General features: G+C 39.5%; 1 protein-coding gene across 1 annotated transcript in view; it reads right to left on the bottom strand.

Annotated features, from left to right (window-relative positions):
* Positions 1-19,933, bottom strand: part of LOC102859956 (protoheme IX farnesyltransferase, mitochondrial-like) — a 147,518-nt gene that overhangs the window by 19,920 nt on the left and 107,665 nt on the right. The gene's annotated exons all lie outside the window — the stretch shown is intronic.

Below are 19,933 nucleotides of genomic sequence, written 5' to 3'. Positions count from 1 at the left end.
GCAGGAAGTTGTGTTTGGAGGAGTCTTGTTTGCCCTACTTGGTTTTACCAGTAGGAAAAAGTTGTTGAAAGCTGTAAAAGAGAGCCCCTGGATCTGAACACAGTGTCTCTACCTTCCTGGTTGCCTGATGTCTTGGCTGCACTTTGCTCATCTGTATAAGACAGATGACAATCTTTTCCTCATGAGGAACTCTGATGGCGTCCACAGGAATTGAGCAGCTAAGCCAAAGGCCAGGTCTCTCTGGTTGGAGGGTTCAAGTCCCAGGTGATCCACGGGAGAAAGATGGGCAGTCTCTGCCCGCACAATTTACAGCCTCAGAAAACCCACTGGAGGGTCAGCTAGAAGTCTGCTCCAATTTCATAACAATAAGTATAGGGTTAAAACAAGACTAAATATATGTCTCCCATATATTGTGCAAAGTTATGTTTTCTAAAATTAGTAACCATTTGGTAGATGCTGACTTGTGGTGACGCCAGGTGTATCTAAGAGGCACTGTTCCCCTTAGGGTTGTCAAGGACTGACTTATCCATCACGTATCACCAGGTCTTTCTCCTTAGGTCCCACAGGGTAGATTAAAATCAGAACCTTAACTTTCTGCATCACCTAAGGACTCCTAAACTATTTGAAACACAATACTCTGGAAAACACAAAGATCTGGGCTAAGAAAAGAGACAGAGCTCAATTTTGGAGACAGTACCATCATTTACACTGTATTACAAAAAGCCACCTAGTGGGTAAGGAGTTATGCTGCCAGCCCAAAGACAAGTGGTCTCTGAAAACCCAGTGGAGGATCAGTTATGAGTCCATTCCAACTAGATGGCACATAACCAAAACAACAATGACAATATGATGCCTCGGTGAGTGCCATCAACCTCACTACCACTCACAGTGACCCTGTGAATGACAGATGTGAACCCTGCCTTATCCTACACCACTGATCATATGCTCAAGCCCACTGTAATAGTTCTTCGGTCCATCTCATTGAAGGTCTTCCTCTCTCTGAACCACCATCTTTCCCCATGTGATTGTCTTCTCTCAAGGACTGGCTCCTCTGACAAAATTCCCAAAGTGTATGAGACGGACTTTCACCATCCTTCACCAGGAGCACCTGGGTTGTATTTCCAGCAAGACATATGTATCTGTCCTTAGGATTATCATAGGTCATTCAATACCCTTCTCCAATACCACACTTTAGAGGCATTAATTCTCTGTATTCCTTATTCATTGTCCAACTTTCAGATGTATAGGAAGTAACTGAAAACCAAGGTTTGAACCAGGTGCAACTTAAGTCTTTTTTTTTTTCTTCTTTTCTTGTTGTGTACCGTCAAGTCGGATCTGATCAGCACAGGAGAAGATTGTCCCTTCTTCTCCAGCAGAGCATCTGGTGGGCAACTTAAGTCTTTAAACAGACACCCTTGCTCGTTAGCACTTCGGAGAGGTCCTTCTTTGGCAGCAGATTTTCCCAATGCAACATATCTTTTGGCTTCTTTACTGTGGTGTTACCATGAGTGTTGATTGTGGGCTCACATAAAATGAAATTACAGATGATTTCAATCTTTTCTTTATGCTTTTGTTCTCTATTGGTCTAAAGAGGAAGCTTTCTGTTTTCTTCATGTTGAGTTATAAAACATATTGAAGGCTGTATTGTCTTTCATCTTCTCAGTGAGTGTTTCAAGTATTCTTTTGGCAAGTGAGTTCATGTCATCTGCATAGTATGGGCTGTTGATGAGTCTTCCTCCCAGTTCTAACGCCACATTCCTCCTCATATAGTCCATTTTCTGGAATGATTTTCTCAGTGTATAGACTGAATAGGTAGAGAATGGATACAACCTTGAGGCAAACCTTTCCTGATTTTAAATCATGCACTGCTCCCTTGTTTGAACAACAGCTTTTTGGTCCATGTATAGCTTTCCCAAGAGCATAAATAAATGTTCTGGGGCTCCCATTCTTCTGAATATTATCTACAATTTCCTATGATACACACTGTCAAAGACCTTTGCATAGTCGATAAAACACAAATAAACATCTTTCTGGTATTCTCTGCTTTCAGTCAAATCCATATGACATCAGGAATGGTATTTCTCCTGCTATGGCCTCTTCTGAATCCAGCTTGAACTTCTGGCAGTTTTCTACTGATATACTGTTCTAGTAATTTTAAAATAATTTTCACCAAGATTGATTTGGATGTAATACTAATGAATACTAATGTCCTCACCACATGTGAAGATAATTAGTGTCATCATTAACCTATCTTTAATAAAGCAGAGGTTCATCATGGTCCCAGTTACACATGGACATTATAACAACACATGAATAACATAGCTACATATGGACAACATCAACAGCAAAACCCCAGGGGACTTTTCAGTGGTAACACCACAATTTTATTCTGCTGTCTTCATTAACCTGCGTAGAGCCATGAGATTTGTACGAGGAGGTATAATAATGTCATAGATTTAAATTAAAATCTTAAATAAAACTCTACAATGTCAAAGATGACTATAGGTTTGATTCTCAAACAGTCTGCTTTTCAAAGTAGCTTTTGTGTGGCATCTTGTGAAAAGACTTTTTGAGTCTAGATTATTGGATCTACTACTAGCTCCTGCTTATAATCATGTGTATTTCTTCTTTCTTAAGAAATGCAAGGTAGGTCCTCAGGCCTGCTTTCTTCTTAGAGGAACCATAATACCTTCTCTGTTTTCATAGTGTTTGCTGATACTCTCCTAATTAAAGGCTGTTTAACATGCTTACTGGGAGGAAAAAGTCCCCAGTGTGCAACTTCTCAGGTGTTCTGGCTTTTTCCCGAAGGAAGACAATCTTCACCCTCCATGCCCTTTCAGTCACAGGGCTGCAGTGTTCACACACAGGAGTGAAGCCCTGTTTCTACAAGGTTTCCTGTCCAGGAAAAGGAATACTGTAGAAATAAGACAAGTTTAAACTCCAGAGTCCGTGGTGCTTCAAATAGTTAACAATGCAAAGGCTGAAGGTTCAAACTGACACAGAGGCACCTCTGAAGAAAGGTCTGGTGATCTGCTTCACTGAGAACTCCACTGAATGGTCCTACTCAGATCCACATGAGTGACCATAAGTCAGAGCTCAACTGGGAAAACTGATAGAACTTAGCCAGGACTCAGCTATGGAAGGGTAGAGGAGCTTAGAAGCTAAAAACCTCAGGCCAATGGTGATAAAAGTTGAAAGCTGGACGTGACATCATACATTTTGGGCTCCCATTGATATATGACTAGCACCAATTACTCTCAGGTCTGTGACCACTTGGCCCACACAGATGGAACCAGAAAGGACAGTAGTTCTGAGGGGAAAGAGAATGTGCAAATGATATGAAGTTGTTAAGACACAGTGACAGAGCTCCATAATAAAATCCTGGAGAGTCAGTGAATATTCAACTCTACCTGTAAGTTTCTATTTCTCTGTTCCTTGGTTACCTCTCATTATCCTTGTGGACAATGACGTCCACAATACCCCCTTCTAGGATACTCTTCCCCCTATCTCTCCTTCCCCATTTCACCGTAACAATCCCCATTTCTGAATTATTCTTTGCATGTACGAAAGCCTTATAAATATACCAATTGGTCTCCTTTCAAGAGAATGGTTTACCAGTATTGGTGCTTAGCTGAGTAGATTTCTTTCCTCACGCCTCATAATGACTATTTTAACTCCTCTCCTACCACCCTCAACAGATGCACCCCCCTTCCAAATAGAATGAGGAATCTCATCTTTACTTTCTTGCCTTTGTCCTACTTTAAGGGAAGAAGTCATTTTCTTTGGTTTCAAGATGATCTCTTCACAACTGGTCTTGATTTCATCTCCTCCCTGATTAGTCTGTTCCACCTTCATTATTTCTTTCCCACTTTTTATTTTTTCCATTGTCTACTGATTGTCTACATCCTCAAAACACTACTTTGTAGATATTTCTTTCAAAGAATCATTCCTTTTTGCTGCTACACTTAAAGCCAAACATCCTGATGGAGTGAGTAGATAACATGTGCTGTCTCCATTTCCTCAATATCTAATTTCCTTTTGCTCCTCAACTTTATCCCCCATCACCTTATTGAAACATATTTCTTTAAAGTTAGTGATGTCCCAGGGACCTGGAATCATGTTACTTGGGATCACCTAGCTTCGTAATACAGCACACAACATAATTTTCCAGCCAAAAGATTAAAAAGATGTTTGTCTTCCTTTATCTCACGTATGTCCAGCAAGAAGAATTTAGATGGCTAAAAGCAGTGTAACTATTATAACTATTGTTCTTCTATTTAATAAGGTAGTTTATAGCTTTTAAGAACAGACTCTTTCCCCATGACCAAGGGACTCTAAAAAAAAAGTTACAGGTTTATTTTGGGTAAGAGAAAAATGTGGCTCATAAACATTTTTCTTTTTCCTGAATTAATCTTTGTGTAAGGAAAGGTTGTTCACGCCTTCTGCAAGGTCTGTGGAAGTCAGTGTGTTCAAAGGTATTAGTGCTATGAAAAGCTCTTTTAGGAAAGCACACATGAATTTAATTTCTTGAGATGGGCAATTTTATGTGGAAGTTTACTTTCTGGCCCTTGTCAGAATCACAGAAAATCAGGAGGCCCAACTTTGGTGTTTAAAAGCAATTTGCTCAGGGGCATGCATGGAAATTAGGTAGCTTGACAAGCCACATACACACAAATGAGGATTTTTATCCAGGTAGCCATGATCACTCTCAGCATCTGAAGGAACCCTCTTTCCTACTGTTACAAGGGACCCTAAATTAGTAAACTGTAGGGTCTTCTTTGCTTTGAAGAGCAAAGGTTCTCCAAACGCAAACTGTGTGAAGCTTGTCTTTCTGGTTGTGCTTTATTTCATCCTATAAATCATTTTATATAAAAGATATGCTCATCTCAGAAAACTTGGAAACTACAAAAAATCACAGGAGAAATTCTAAACTAGTTCTTCAGAGAAACATATGCGTATCTAGCATCCTACTCTACAACTAATGGTTGTATTAATGGTTGTTAACTAGCTGATTTTGAGTCAGAGTGAGTCCATCCAACAAAACAGAACCAACGCACAAGGTTTCTTAGGCTTCATTTTGTGCAGAAACATCACTAGCTAGCTATTCTGTGAAAATTCTAGTAGTTTCAAACCTCTACCCTTTCAACTAGGGAGCTCTGGTGGCCTACTGGTAAGAAGCTGCACTGCAATCCCAAAGACACAGTTCGATTCCACAAGCTCTACCACAGAAGGATGGGTTAATGTCCTCCCACGGTATCTAATGCCTCTGAAAAACAGCTGAAAGTTCAGTTGTACATTGGTTCCAACTTGATGGCAAACAGCCACCACCATCCACATCACTTCCCCTTTTGTATCCCACCAGGGTTCTTGAATCTAGATACTGATAGGTAGAAAATAGCTGGGAATGCTTTAAATTATGATTATTATTTACCTCATTTCACTGTCTCTTAATAATCTTTCCCCAAGACATTACATAGTCTTTCATAGATGAACTATTTATTAACTATATATAGCCTATTCTAAGAATAAGCTATGATTAATTCAGTCAATATATCTTTTTTGATACTTAGTATTTCCAATTTATTTTTGTTAGAAGTAATATCGGGATGACTATTTTATAGACAGACCTTTGTCCACTGCCTCAGTTAGTGTCTGAAGATAAATCCCTATAGAAGTGAAATTGCTCAGTCAGATCTGATAGCATGATTTCAGAGATTTTCTTAGGTCCCATTTCTTTTTTTTTAAATAATTATATTTTATTAATTTTCATAAACATTTACAGAGATTTTGGGTTTCCATTCATTCATTGTTGCACTATTCTCTCTACCCTCCTCCCAGTTTGTTCTTGTCCAAATGCCACAGTGCTTATCAAAGCCAGTTCTGATTAATCTTCTTTGTCAGTGTGTCCTTTGCCATTCCCTATCACTCCTCCGTGAGAGAGACTTCACCCTGAGTCATAAGGAAAAGGGGATGGCGTATTCTCTTAGCTACTTCCTGCTGAAAAGGGACGCTGTGGGTTTCAGGGTGAAGATCTTCTCTCACTACTCTAAAGGGCCCCTTTGGCAGTAGGAAACACATAGACTATTATGGAGATTGATTTTGGAATTTAGATGCACTCTTATTGTGCTTGGCCATATATGTTCATATCCTTGAAGATGTATCATGGGGGTGTTGCAACCTAGAAGACACAAATTTGACTAACAAGTTATAAGTACATGAGTCAAAAATTATGGAAAAGTAAAAGAAAAGAAAGATTCTTTCATTGCTCCACAAATCTCCCCCCCCCAGGTCCCCTCCACCATGCAGCCCTCGCTCTAGACTCCTGTGATGGATTTTCTCAGGTCCCATTTCTTATTATGGGACTCAGAGCATTTCCTTAGTTTACTCTCCATCAGCAGGTCTATGAGAATCTGCTTTCTGTGCGAACCTCCACGACATTGTGGGCTTGGACCAGTGATGGTCAATCAGCATTTTTTGAAAACAAAGCAAAATAAGCATATCATTTGCCAGTAGAAAAGATGAAAGATAGTTTTATGTGTAGACTTCTTAAAAGACTTAATAATAACAGAATAAAGCCAGTTTTCCAACATACCAAATGAATATCCGCTGGGTCAACCTGATTCTGACTAACGGTAACTGTAAAGGACACAGGCGACAGGGCCCCCACATTTCCAGGGCTGTCATCTTTACAGAAGCTGACTCCCCCATGGAGCAGCTAGTGGGCTTGAACACTGATCTCTCAGTTAACAGCCAAGCTTTTAACCACTGCATATACAGTATAGCACAAAGAATAGCTCTTCCTTCTCCTGCTTGGAAAGTAAGAACTGTACCCCTGAACCACCACTGCCCCCTCAGAGAAGTTAGGTAAGCAGGTAAGACATTTGAAAATTGTTTCTAGGCAAATGTAAAATCTACAAAGTTCTCTCTTTGCTCATTTTTTAGCAGAAGGTAAAAATGATCAGATTTGCTTTTTAGAAAGGGTCTTTGCCTGCTTTGTGATGGTCAGCACAGACAGACAAGCATTTACTCATCTCAAAAGAGGGAAGACGTTTACATTAGGCATTTCCTAGGGAAAAGAACTGCAAGTACACTGAGACCCTCCCCGCTGCCCAATGTTCAAGTGAAAGAAGCATTATTCTGTCTGCTAGTGTGTTTCTTCAATCTATTTCCAGATAGTCCAAAATATGCTGGTGGAGTAAAACAGATAAACAGACAACACCACCCCCCCCTTTGACTGACTGGCTCTCTGGTATGATATGATGGGAGCAAGGTGTACAGTTTTTAGCTCTAAACATATGCTCACACTTAGTATTCTTTTTCTGATCACCTTTTAATGGAGTGACTGCTACCATGTTTTAAATACTCTTGCAAGTTTGTGGAAGTGTTATTTGAAATAATGCAGGATAAAAACAGCTAAACAAACAAACCAACCCTCAAAAACTTCATTGTTGTCAGGCTGCAACTGATGTATAGCTCACCCTCCAGTGGCTTTTCAGAGGCTGTAAATCACGAGATTACCTCTCTTTTTTCTCCCAGAGCTGCAAGTACATTCTAACCACAGAAATGTAATGACACTGGGTCAGCAGAACAATGCCCTATGGGTTACACTATTATGAGAGAATAACGCTTTGGGTTCAGATCTTCATATGCAACATGAATATATCAGGAATGTAACCCAAAGACCTCTTTTTGAGGCATCAAGTATGTGTTGTGCTGTTAACTGAAAGGTCAGAGTTCAAATCTACTAACTTTACGGAGGGGAAAATATCCTCTGGTGCTGATTTGCCTCAAAAATCCAACAGAGTGTGGACAGCAGTGGGATGGGAATAACTCAGAGATAGAAGATAATAAGCAGTGTCTGGCTTGTGTTTCAAAAGGATGGTACACCAGGAAATGAAATATTTAAATTTCATGGGAATGCTCATGCTAAGTTTAGCTGTGTGAATTAAAAATTATTTTTGAGATAGGAAGTGTTTAGACAAATGTGTTAATTTCTCATCTTAATTAATACAACTGTACTTTCTGTGCAGAAATGTGGTCAGGGCTAAATCTGAAAGATCTGCAGGGAAAATTTTATCAAGGACTGGTTTCTTGTTATCTTGCACCAACTATTTCATATCAATTCTTCAACATACAACTATTCAATACAGGGTGCGCTGGTGGTCTAGTGGTATGGAATCAGGCTGTTGCCTCAAAGTAAAAAGTTTGAATCTGCCAGCTGCTCCATGGGAGAAAGATGGGCAATGTCTTCCCATGTGATTTACAACCTCTGAAAACCAGCTAGAGTGTCAGCTATGGATTGGTTCACACTCAACGGCACACAACAATAACAACATCCAACATAAAAAAAGATTTTTTTTTTTAAGTATAACTGATACACTACACATTTAAAAAATTAGTTTAAAGTTTTCTTCATCTTTTGTTCCTTTTATCACTTAAATTCCTTAGCAGTTTACAGAAACGCCCATTCTGAGTGTTACTCTGGGTCTGTAAGGTAAGAGTCTTGTTGTGTGCCCTCAATTCAGAACCAACTCATAGCTGACCCTACAAAAAGTTTTCAGAGGCAGAAAATCCCATGGGAAGACTATTCATCCTTCTCCTGTGGAGCAGCTGGGGGATCCGATCCCTGAGCCTTTGGGATTGCAGGGCAACTAAACCACCAGAGCTCCCTACTCCTTGCTCACTGCATTCAAGTAGTTTTGACTCATGGTGACAAAAATCACTGGAGGTGCACAGCCTTTTTGGGCTGCAGGACACCTCACTACAGACTACATCACCAGAGTTCACCAAATGTAAGATGATGAGAAGATTAAGCAGATGTCCTTGACTAAGTTATCACAGGAGACAGAGCCCAAGGGGAATTACCAGGTAGTGTGCCATACCTATGGTTCTGAGTGTGGGACTGTAGCATGGAAACTAGTTATGCATGTAAACTCTTGGGCCCCAGCACCCTATTTTAGATAGTCTCTGTTGTTGTTGATTGCTGTTGAGTCAAGCACGACTCATAGCAACCCTATGAACAAAAGGCCTGACGTCTTTCTATAATCGACATTTATCAAAGTTCATGGGGTTTCCAGAGGCTTGCTGTTTAGGAAGTAGATGCCACTCCTGCTTCCAATAGTCCCTGGGTAATCTGAATGCTTCTATAATTTGTGAACCACTACTACATTATGAGTGGTGTGATACTGGCTCCGTCTGGACAAGCCAGCATATGCTGAGCCCACATGTCCATCCTCACTTCACCTCCCAAAGAAGTCGTATTTGCAGATGCCCCCTGATGTGGAGCTGGCCTCTTGTTCTTCACAACAAAGGGTTCTGAACAAGAATTGGCTCTGGTATCAACCTCCTGAGGACCTTTAGGTGTATCCCTTAACCTCTCTGAACTATCTGCTTCAATTCAAATTAGTAACATGGTAGTGTTTTGGCCATTACAGACAATTTAAGGCAGAAGTGAAGCAAAAGCAGCAAGATTTTCCTGTTGACTGTGGGTAATGGGTACACCAGGGCTCAATGCTCTCCTTTTTTTAAATGAAAAATTAGTAAAAAATTTTACTTTATATTAGTTTGCATACAAAATTTGTATACATTGTGTTTCACACCTTCCTTCATTCCCATTGCGTTTCACACAATCATAAATTGTGCTTTTGTCTCACTGAGTACTTTAATAATAACAAAATTTTAAAAATGCTTTAAACATCTTTTATTAGTATTGCCATTATATTATTAGTGGTAGCATGCTGGACAGGAATGGGTGGTATGAGTTCTAATTCTGAATGGCAATTAAACATGGTGAAATTATACCACTTTCCCTGCACACTGAAGGACACAGTAAGGCTCTTTCAGTGGGAGACCGAAACTCAAGTGAAGGGAGCTTAAGCAAACAGAGAGTTTCTACTCTCATTATTTAACTTCTTAGCCTTAGTTTCTTTACCTGTAAAGAGGGATTTGATACTTCATAGGATTGTGACAAGAATCTACTATGGTAATGCAGGTAAAACACCTTGTGTTCCCTTGTTCATTCAGTCACTCCTTCATTAGCATTCTTTATCATCTTTATGATGCTAAGTGTGCATATACAGCTAGCGGTAAACAAAATGGAAATCAGAGTGGCATCATGCTGTGAAACAAGTGTCTAGTAAAAACAAAACGGGAAAACTTCGTATTTTCAATGCTGACTTTCAACAAAGAATTTTCTCTTATTATATTAAATTACAAAAAAACCAAAACACAAAAATCTCAGCTTCTGGGAAACACTGTACTGGTTACATGCAAAGAACCTTTTAAAAAGTGTTGGTCCTCTTTGCCCATCTTCAACAGAAGCTGTAAGAGCCTTTACTGAAAACAGAGAAATTAATGTCTCTGTGGGTGCTTTCTCACAGGAGTGAATTCATACAGGAGAGCAGGTGTGTATTGGGTCAGTGAGACTGTGATGACATTACAAGAAAATTCCAATTTTCAGTAAAATGTATGAAACATACAAATGTATGAAAAAGGAAAATAGCACTATTTGGTAAGAGGTGGGCAGTTTCTTCCATATTCATTCACTCACTCATGCAAATAGGTTCACGGCTCATGCTGTGGGTTGGATGATGATTTATTTCAAAACTCATATGCAAAACTGAATTACACTTGAAATGGAGATATCATTCTACTGAGCATCCGTGCATGGGGTCTTTCTAGCTCTGCTTTTTTAGCCCAAGGCTATGAAGGAAAGAAACACATAGACGACAGGGAGTGATGAGGGGCAAGTTTGTCAGCACTTCGCTATGAATTATTTATTCCCCTTTAAAATATAATATTTGTTTACTAAATACCAGTCCTCATGTCACCCTATCAAAGTGGAATCTTCTACAGAAATCAGAATAAATGAGAAGAAAACTCCAGCTTTAATTTTGTATCTACTTTAAATACATTTAACAAATGTACATTAAAATACAGACCTTTTAATAACTTTACTGAACAAGTGGACTTTTGTTTAAGGAACTAGGAAGCATCAAGAAAACTTTGTATTTTGAACAGTCCTATGGTTTACTTACTCTTATCCATCTTGATTATTTTTTTCAGGATGAATGCTCTCAAAATGATAAAAACCAACCCTTTTCTTCAAAAACAAAAGCCCACAAACCTGAATAAAACCAAACTAATATAATTTTAATTTTCTGCATAAATCCCACATCTGGACTATGACCTAAGCTTTTTTTTGAGAGCATATAGATAACTGCCTGGAATTTTTTTCTCTCAGAATCTAATTTGGGAGTTTTTCTACTTTAAAACAATTATCCAATACAGACTTCCAAAAGAACAAACATAATTCTTGGAAAAAGTGCAGCCAGAATACTCCCTGGAGGCAAAGATTCTTCTCTTATACTCTGGATATGATGCTCGGTGGTGGTGGTGTTTGTCACAGAGTCAGAACTGACCCACAGCTGAGTGGGTTTTCAGAGGCAATTAATTGCAGAGAAGGAGAATGACCGTCCTTCTCCCATGGAGAAGCTGATGGCCTTGAACTGGAGCAGCTGGTGGCCTCAAACTATGTGCCTTTGGGATTGCAATGCAACTTCTTACCATCATGTTTGGAAAGGCAGAAGGTCAGTGAAAGAGAAGACCCCCAACGAACGTAAAAACCAGGCATTATTTTTGCTACAATTAGTTTTAAAAGGTGCTCTGGTGGCATCGTCTACAGGAAGTTGCTCTGCTAATCCCAGAGCAGCACTTCTCTGTAGCTTCAAATCCACCAGCTGCTCTGAGGGAGAAAGATGGGCAATGTCTTCCCATAAGACTTATGGCCTAAAACTCTTTGGAGAGTGAGCTATGAGTCAATCCCAACTTGATGCCAGTGAAAGATTATTTTTAAAATGGGGGGGTGGTGGTGGCCATATTATAAGAATCAGCCTACCTCAAGGAGGGAAAAAGTACGTTTGAGCTGGGCTAATTTTTGATAACAGATGGAAAGAACATTATTAACTTAGAAGGAGGATCAGAAAGACAGGCCTTAAATAAGCAAAGACAAAGCTCAAATGAACCCTTCCCCATTACTGACCTCTGAGGTTTAGTCTTCTAATTCAGGGAAAAGTAAATGATAAATTGTGAATCATGATAATGTACACAGCTTCAATGTAGGACATGACACTTGCACAAAGAATCCAGAATTCACAAAGTAAAGAAATGACTGATCCCATCCAAGAGAATCAACTTCCTAATGGTGCAGAATGATCTCTTACTGGATTTCTCGAGCTCTTTGAGGACACAGCCCATACAGATTTCTTCTCTGGCCCTCCTTCCCACCAGCCCTGGTCAAGCACTGCCATACTCAAAGGACCCACATGTCTGTCTTTTTTCCCCCCTGGTGAGCCAAGCACTTTAGTTCTTAATATCCGAGAGCTCAGACATTTTTAATTTTTAGAAATCTATAAAGCAGCTTTATTTGCCTAGATAAAATTAGGGTCAATAAATTTTAAAGAGTCTTTGTAAAGCTTCACTAAGACACAATTTATAGAAAATGAGGCTAGAGTGTGAAAGACTCTACCAATGTAGGGAAGTCCTTGGGAAGTATGTGGACATGCCGCTGCCCACAGGGCTCAGAGTTCTTCCCTGCTTTGGCTCCCCTGGGGCAGCAACAGTGTTTACAAATGTAAGTACTGGTGGGAGTCAGGTGGGCAATAGAGAGATGTGCAGTGGAACTACTTAAAAACAAGGGTGGTGAGGAATGTACAAATGAATATTAGAAATCTAGGTTTCTATTTTTAAATGTTGGTAAACTAATGCAGGGAGCTATAATGGTGTAGTGGTAAGGAGCTGCACTGTCACACCAAAGGTACATGGTTCAAATCCACCAGCTTCTCCATGGGAGAAAGTTGGGCAATCTCCTCCTGTGAGATTAAACTGTATCTGAAAATCTGCTGGAGGGTCAGCTGTTTGTTGGTTCTGACTGGATGGTATACAACAACAAAGTAATGCAAATTATAGGAAAGCACAGAAAGCCAAATAAAAATGTCTCTCAAAGATCTGGTCTGCTGATTGCAATTTGAAGGACTTCTATGAAGAAAGTATCTGTTTAACTTTGTTCATAAAGCTCTTCTGCCCAATAATTGCCCTTCTCCATCTCCTGTGTCAGCAACTCTTTCTCTTTCAAGCATCTTCCTCAACCCTTAGATTGGCCAATTCCTACTAATCCTCAAAAACCCACCCTAGGCATCAATACAACTTCTCCAAGGAAATCTCTCCTTGACCTTCTCTCCTCCCTCCCATGGCTAGGCTAAATACCAGTCTTCAAGTTCTCTGGCCCCGTTTGCTAAGTCCCCCAAATCACATTTAGTTTTAGTGCAGTTATTCTGAATTAATTACAGTCTCATACCTAAAGCTGGTGTTGAAAAATGTTGGTCAAGTTAAATCTTTACTATTAGAACTATCATTAAGATCAATGGTATTAGACTCTAATACCAGTGGCATTAGAACTAACAGTCACATAATCCTGATCAACAGAATAACCTTAATTATTCTAAATCTTTCCACATCATCTTATTTGTAAGAAGAGAAAAAAGGTGACAATATGAGACAAAATGATCCCAGATTATTAGTAAAAGCTGTTTGCTTTTAACACATATTTCTTAAGTGACTATAAGTGATAGGTCACTATGGTAGTTAATGCTTCATACTTATTAGAATATTGGAAAATTCTAGAGAGAAGGACATGGGAATGGATGATTTCTAACTCTCTAATCTCCACCCTGCCCCAAAGATTGTGTTTCATGAATGTTTTCAGGGAATGATGCATCAAAATTGCTTAAGAGCTTTTTCTTAGAATAATAAAACTCCAACTTAGAAAATTTTGAATTCTTCTCATTTAACCAGTCAGTATAAGTGTGAATATGGGTGCAAAGGTTTGTCTGCTGCCTTTGACACCAAGGTTTATGATAATAAATGGTTTTAAGAACAAAGTTCCCTATAACAGTACTAGTATTAGAAAGTTGAACCCAAATTTGTTCTTTGTGCCACTTCAAACGTCTAGTAACTCTAAAAAAGAAATTTCCATACTTATAAAATGTTTATGCTCTTATTACATTTGCAATATATACACCAAGAGACTAATCATAACAATCCTTGGAAACTCGGCAGGGCTTCAGTGTAGTCCGGGTCCGTGTGTATTAAATGAGTGTGACGGGGTGATGAATAATATTCACAGCTCCCCTGCAGCCCACAAAATGTTTACATTCACTTAAGTGCTTACTGGTAAAACCTTCAGTAAATTTGAAAAATGTCTCCTGTAAATCCCTATAATACTTAAACTAAACCCTGTTCTTTACGTTAATAATGCCAACCAAACAATCCATTCATTTCGTTCCTAAAACTCAATCTTTGCCATTCAGTCAAAAACCAGGTATTGGCTGACTCCTACTTGAAGTGTTTTAATTTATCCTTACTAAATAACCTTTCACACACTGCTCTTATCATTCAGTCTCTCCTGCTTACAACCCATACCTGAAGCCCATAAGTTATGGATCATTCTTATCTGATCCATTAAGTTGGAAAAACTAATGTTGACATGTATGATTTCCCTTTCAGCATTAGGAAAGCTGGGAAATAGATAACCCAATGGACATATAATCAAAACACAGATGCTTTTCAAAATAACAATGAAGAAAAGCCAGCTTGGGCTCCATTTCTTAAAAAAGCTTTTACAGTCCACTCCAGTTCTTACCCACATCTTTTCTAACCTCCTCACAGAGTTTGTCTTATACTAAGTTATTAATTTCATTCAAGACAAATTCATGGCCTGCCCGCCAAGCATTTTATGCATTTGGCTAACTTTTTCCACTCAGGTTATAAGCCTTCTAAACATTAAAAATCAAAATATGTTGTACTGACAAAGCTGGTTTTATTACATAGGCAATCAAGAAGCTCCTGATAGACTGAACTAAAAGAAGGGAGTTAAAGATTAATATTTTTTAGAACAGTTAATACTTGAGAATATGAGTAAAATATACTAGGAAAGAATGGCAGATTAAAGATGTTCCCATGTTCTGCCTTCCTTGAAAACAGCAAGGGGAACATAAAACAGAAAATTCCAACTTTGACAGAACCAGGAAACATTTACAAAATGACAGCTACAGAAAATAGGAGGATACCGACAGGTACACAGCTGTACAATTCTCCGTAAATATTAAAGGTAAGGTTTTCCTCCTTGGGATTTAGATTATTAAGGATGGAAAAATTCTGCCACAGTGTGTGTGTTAGGAATACGGAGTGCATTATAGCTAAATGTTAGTAAACAGAATAGGCCTTGAGCCAAGCACAAGCCAAAACCATGTAGAAGTATAAATTTAGAGTAAGTGGAGGAAGCATTCAGTGCGTGGGACTTGTTGGTTCGAATCCACAAGCTGTTCCCTGCGAGAAAGACGGGCAGTTTCCTCCCGTGTAAAAGTGCCTCTGAAAATCCACGGGAAGTCAGTTGCGACTTGACAGTAGTCAACAACAACACTTGTTAAGTGCTTTCGAGCCTGCTCCAACTCATAGCCACTCGACAAACATCAGTTCTGACTTGACAGTAGTCAACAACAACGACTCTTGTTAAGTGCTGTCAAGCCTGCTTCAACTCACAGCAACTGGACAAACAACAGAATGAAAAACTGTCCCACCCTGCACGGTCCTCACAATCTCTGCTGTGCTCAAGCCCAATGTTGCCACTGCGTCAATCCATCTCGTTGAGGAGACTGAATAATTAACAACATATGGCAGAAATGCAGCAGCTCTCATTTACTTGCTGTTAACCTTTATGCTTCATTTTTTCCCCCAACACCTTTCTCTAGAAAACCCCTTTTTCTAGGGACTGGCTTGGAGCTGATGGTCTGATCTAAGCTTGGGTGATTCTGGTTTCTCTCACAAACCTTTGGGATTAGGACAGAGAAATCAGCTGGAAGATATCGAGGGCTAAGGTTGAGGGTGCTGCTCCGATGATGAGTCAGGTCAAGAGAAAAAGAGGGATCTGAAGAGTCAATGTGCAGATATGGAAAAATAAAGCTGGATCAGGAGAAAACAGAGATGAGTCATGAGGATGGATCCTAAACTGCAACTGGGTAAGTGTGAGCAGGTCACTTTTTCCAGAAGTCGGGTCATGAGAGAGGAGAAACAGAAGGGTAATTAGAGGTTCAGGAAGTAATATTTCTCTACATTAGAAGGGCCATCTGTCCAAATGAGAAGAAAAGGCACCACCAGGTTGGGACAGATATTGTAATAGGCCCCTGGCCAAAAATCCAGTTCTTGATTAACTTCCTTAAATCTTAAAATCTCACAGCCATCAGAACTGATCCACTGGGGAACTAAAGTCGTAAATCTTTACAGAAGTAGACAGGTTAATCTTTTTCCAATGGAATTGGCTATTGGATTCAAACTGCTGACCTTTGGCTAGTAGCCCAACACTTAACATACCATGTTATCAAGGCTCCTAAGATGCTCCCAAGGACCTCCCCCAAATCCTCCAGAAATAGGTAGTAGGTTCTGGTAGTTAGAATCTGCTGTGGAAAACTGCCTCGTATCCTTCTAAGAAGAGCAGGGGTACTGCTTAGAAAGCAATAGCAGGGATATGACACAGTGACTGCAGCACAGCACAGGATAGGACCAATCTGTTACTCACAGGGTACTATGAGTTGTATTTGATTCAACAGCATTTATCAACAACAATATCTCCTTGGCCACTCAAAACTAGTAAGTCCATTTTACCAGCTAGAGACTCAGAGATGCAAATAGACATGGAGTTTTATCAAGTGGAAAAAAATTCAAGGACACTGGGGTCTGCCAGCCACATAAATGGGAGCAGGAGAGGAAGAAGTTACTAACAGAGATATAAAAAAGGAGGGTCGGGAAGTGTTAAAGTTCAACCACTTCTTGATTCTGCCCCATGACAGAATTACCAGACTATAGGAGTATGTGTCTGACGACCAGATGCTGTGGCTGTCTTAATTTGTTCTGGGCCTGTGCTTATGTTTGACTGAAAGGGAACAAAGCGGTTTGGCTCTCAGTTAATAGGGATAAACTCTGAGGTGAGGCACTGATACCAGAGGTTAAAGCAGGTCCATTATGACTGCTCAGGAGAACGTCTCTTCGGACTTCCTCAGACGCAGATACAAGAGCTCTTTAGCCAAATGCACCATGACTCCAGGGCTTATCCATGTGCATCTGGGATGTTTCCTAATGTGATGTGATGTACAGTGTACTCAAGTTCATCAAGTGGCCCCCAAGCCATTAAAGACTCTGATAAATAATTCTACCATAAAGCCTCTGGAGCTAAAGTAAAAAGCAGAAAGCCATGGGGTCAAGTGTCTCCACAGGAACTACATTTGGTAAAGAGAAGCTGCAAAAGAATGCTTCTATTTAACCACTTGCAATTATTGTCAGGCAACAGTTTTCTCTGGAACAGACAACCAGAATAGCTAATGAGTCTGGAGCAGTTGTGAGAAAATGAAGCATAATGTTTTAAGTTAAAAAATATTTTTTCTTCCCATTAGTGAACAAAAATAGCATTTTTTCCAAAGTCAACCAACCACTTTAAAAAAAAAAATTATAAATGATAGACATATAGAATTGGCATCTTCTATTATCAATAGATAATTGAAAGTTAAGCACTGTTCTCTTTATTCTTCTTGGAAAAATAAAATAAAGAATAATACAGTTCTATAGATTTTCTTCACATGTAATGGTATTTTAGTTGAAAAGATTTCTATTCTAAAAAAAAATTCTTATGTTAAAATACATAGGGTCTATGATTATGGTAACTACATCAAACACAGTGGATTGTCTACCTAAACATACCTACTTTTACTTGTTTGTGAAATGTATTTAAGGTTACTTTACCTATCATCTGAAATGACACAGAAAAAAGGCAGCTCAGTATAAAGAAAGATAAATGGCATTAAGAATGGTAACAGAAGTTTTAATAAGACTGATATATTTTCTTGAAGCATAGTGGAATTATAGGTTGTTCAGGTCAGCCCTAAGGTGAAAATATATTATAATCAATATTATCCTTCAAGTCCCCATAGTCATCCATAAAATACATGTAAAGAATGCACGTACAACTCTGGAAAATAACTGACACGCTCACTAAAGTTTGAGAACTACTGAGTTGGAGGAGGGTATAAAAGCAAAGATTATGTAGATGGCTGGGCATCGGAATCATTGTCTTTAAGATGATTCTCAGTAGAGGAAAGGTGGGTAATAGGAAAGAAGGGCTTACAGCTTTGTGTTTTAACCATGAGTACAGAGGGTCAGAGCAAACAACAGAGGTGTGATCTGGGGCTATGTTTGGACATTAACTTTGCTACTCATTTTTAAAACAAATAATGGATAACTGTATGAAGAACTAGTTTCTCTATGGAGGATTCTTCATCAACAACCTGTGTTATGCAGATAACACAGCCTTGCTTTCTGAAAGTGAAGAGGACTTGAAATGCTTGCTGCATAAAATCAAAGACTACAATCTTCAATGTGGATTACATCTCTGCATCCAGAAGACAAAAATCCCCAACACTGGTCCAATAGGCAGCATCATGATAGATGGAGAAGAGCCTGACATTTTCAGCAATTTCCTCTTGCTTTGATTCACAATCAACATCCTTGGCATCATCAGCAGTCAAGATTTAAAAGATTTATTGCTTCAGGAAATCAGCTGTTATGGATCTCTTCAAAGTGCTAAAAAGCAACAATGCCAGTTTAATGATTAAAATGAGCCTGATCTAATCCATGATCTTTTCAATTACTTGCTATGCATCTCAAAGCTGGACAATGAATAAGGATGACAGAAGAATAACTGATGCCCTGGAGTTAAGGCGTTGGAGAAGGGTACTGAATGAAAATCCCATAGACTGCCAAAAGACAAACAGACCTGTCTTGGAGGAAACGGGACGAGAGTGGTCCTTCAAGACAAGGAGGGTGAAATTTCACCTCATATTCTTTGGACATGTTGTTTAGAAGGACCAGTCCTTAGAAAGAACAGGCTGGGAAAGCTGGAGGGTCAGGGAAAGAGAAGAAGACCCTTAACAAGACAGACAGACACAGTGACTGTACCAATGGGCTGCAGTGTTATCGGAGATGATGAGGATGGCACAGATTCATCTCTGTTGTTCATATGACTTCTGTGACTCGTGCTGGACTCACTGGCACCTAACAAGTCTATGTGCATGCCTCACATGTACATATAAGAAAAGCACATTTCAAAGAAGTGAGACTTGAGGCACTCCTTAGGGAGTAACAAAAGTTATAGACAAGAGAAAAAAAGAAGATAAGTAGAAGGGCATAGGCATAAAGGCACAGAAGTAAAGAAGGTAGGGTTTGTTTGGGAGAGGTGAGCGACCCACAGAAACTGAGGGTAAGGTTTGGGAGGGAGATACAGTAGGGCGAATCAACACTTAAGAATGGCAGCCAAAGGCTGCACAGTGGAGTAGACTTGAGGGGGGGAGGGATTGTATAACAGGGAAAATTTTTCTTTTACTTTTCAAAGAGAAGATCGAACTGGGGCAGGTCGGAGGAAAGGAGGGCAGGGAGAAAAGTGCAACAATGCATGAATGGAAATCTAAAATTTCTGTAAATTTTCATGAAAATGAATATAATAGTAATAATAATAAAGGAATGGCAGCCAGCCTAACTTTGAGCTAAATCATAGGAAGACTTTCCCTCTCCTGTAATCAATGCCTTCGAATTGTGGGGTTGGAGCAGAGTACTGGATGGACAGCCAAAAGAGCAAACACGTCTGTCTTGGGGGAAGAACGACCAGGGTGCTCCTTAGGGACAAAGATCGTGAAACTTCATCTCACATACTTTGGGCATATTATCAGGAGGAGCCAGTCTTTGGAAAATGACAGAGAAAGATGGTGGAGAGTCAGAGAAAAGAGGAAGACTCTCAACAAGATGGACTGACACAGTGGCTGTAACAATAGGCTGG

This window comes from Elephantulus edwardii, unplaced genomic scaffold (assembly GCF_000299155.1).
Source record: "Elephantulus edwardii isolate Elephantulus edwardi_28Jun2011 unplaced genomic scaffold, EleEdw1.0 scaffold00330, whole genome shotgun sequence".
Classification (NCBI taxonomy): Eukaryota; Metazoa; Chordata; class Mammalia; order Macroscelidea; family Macroscelididae; genus Elephantulus; species Elephantulus edwardii.
Note: the sequence above shows the minus strand (reverse complement) of the source record. Positions and strands in the feature narration are given on the sequence as shown.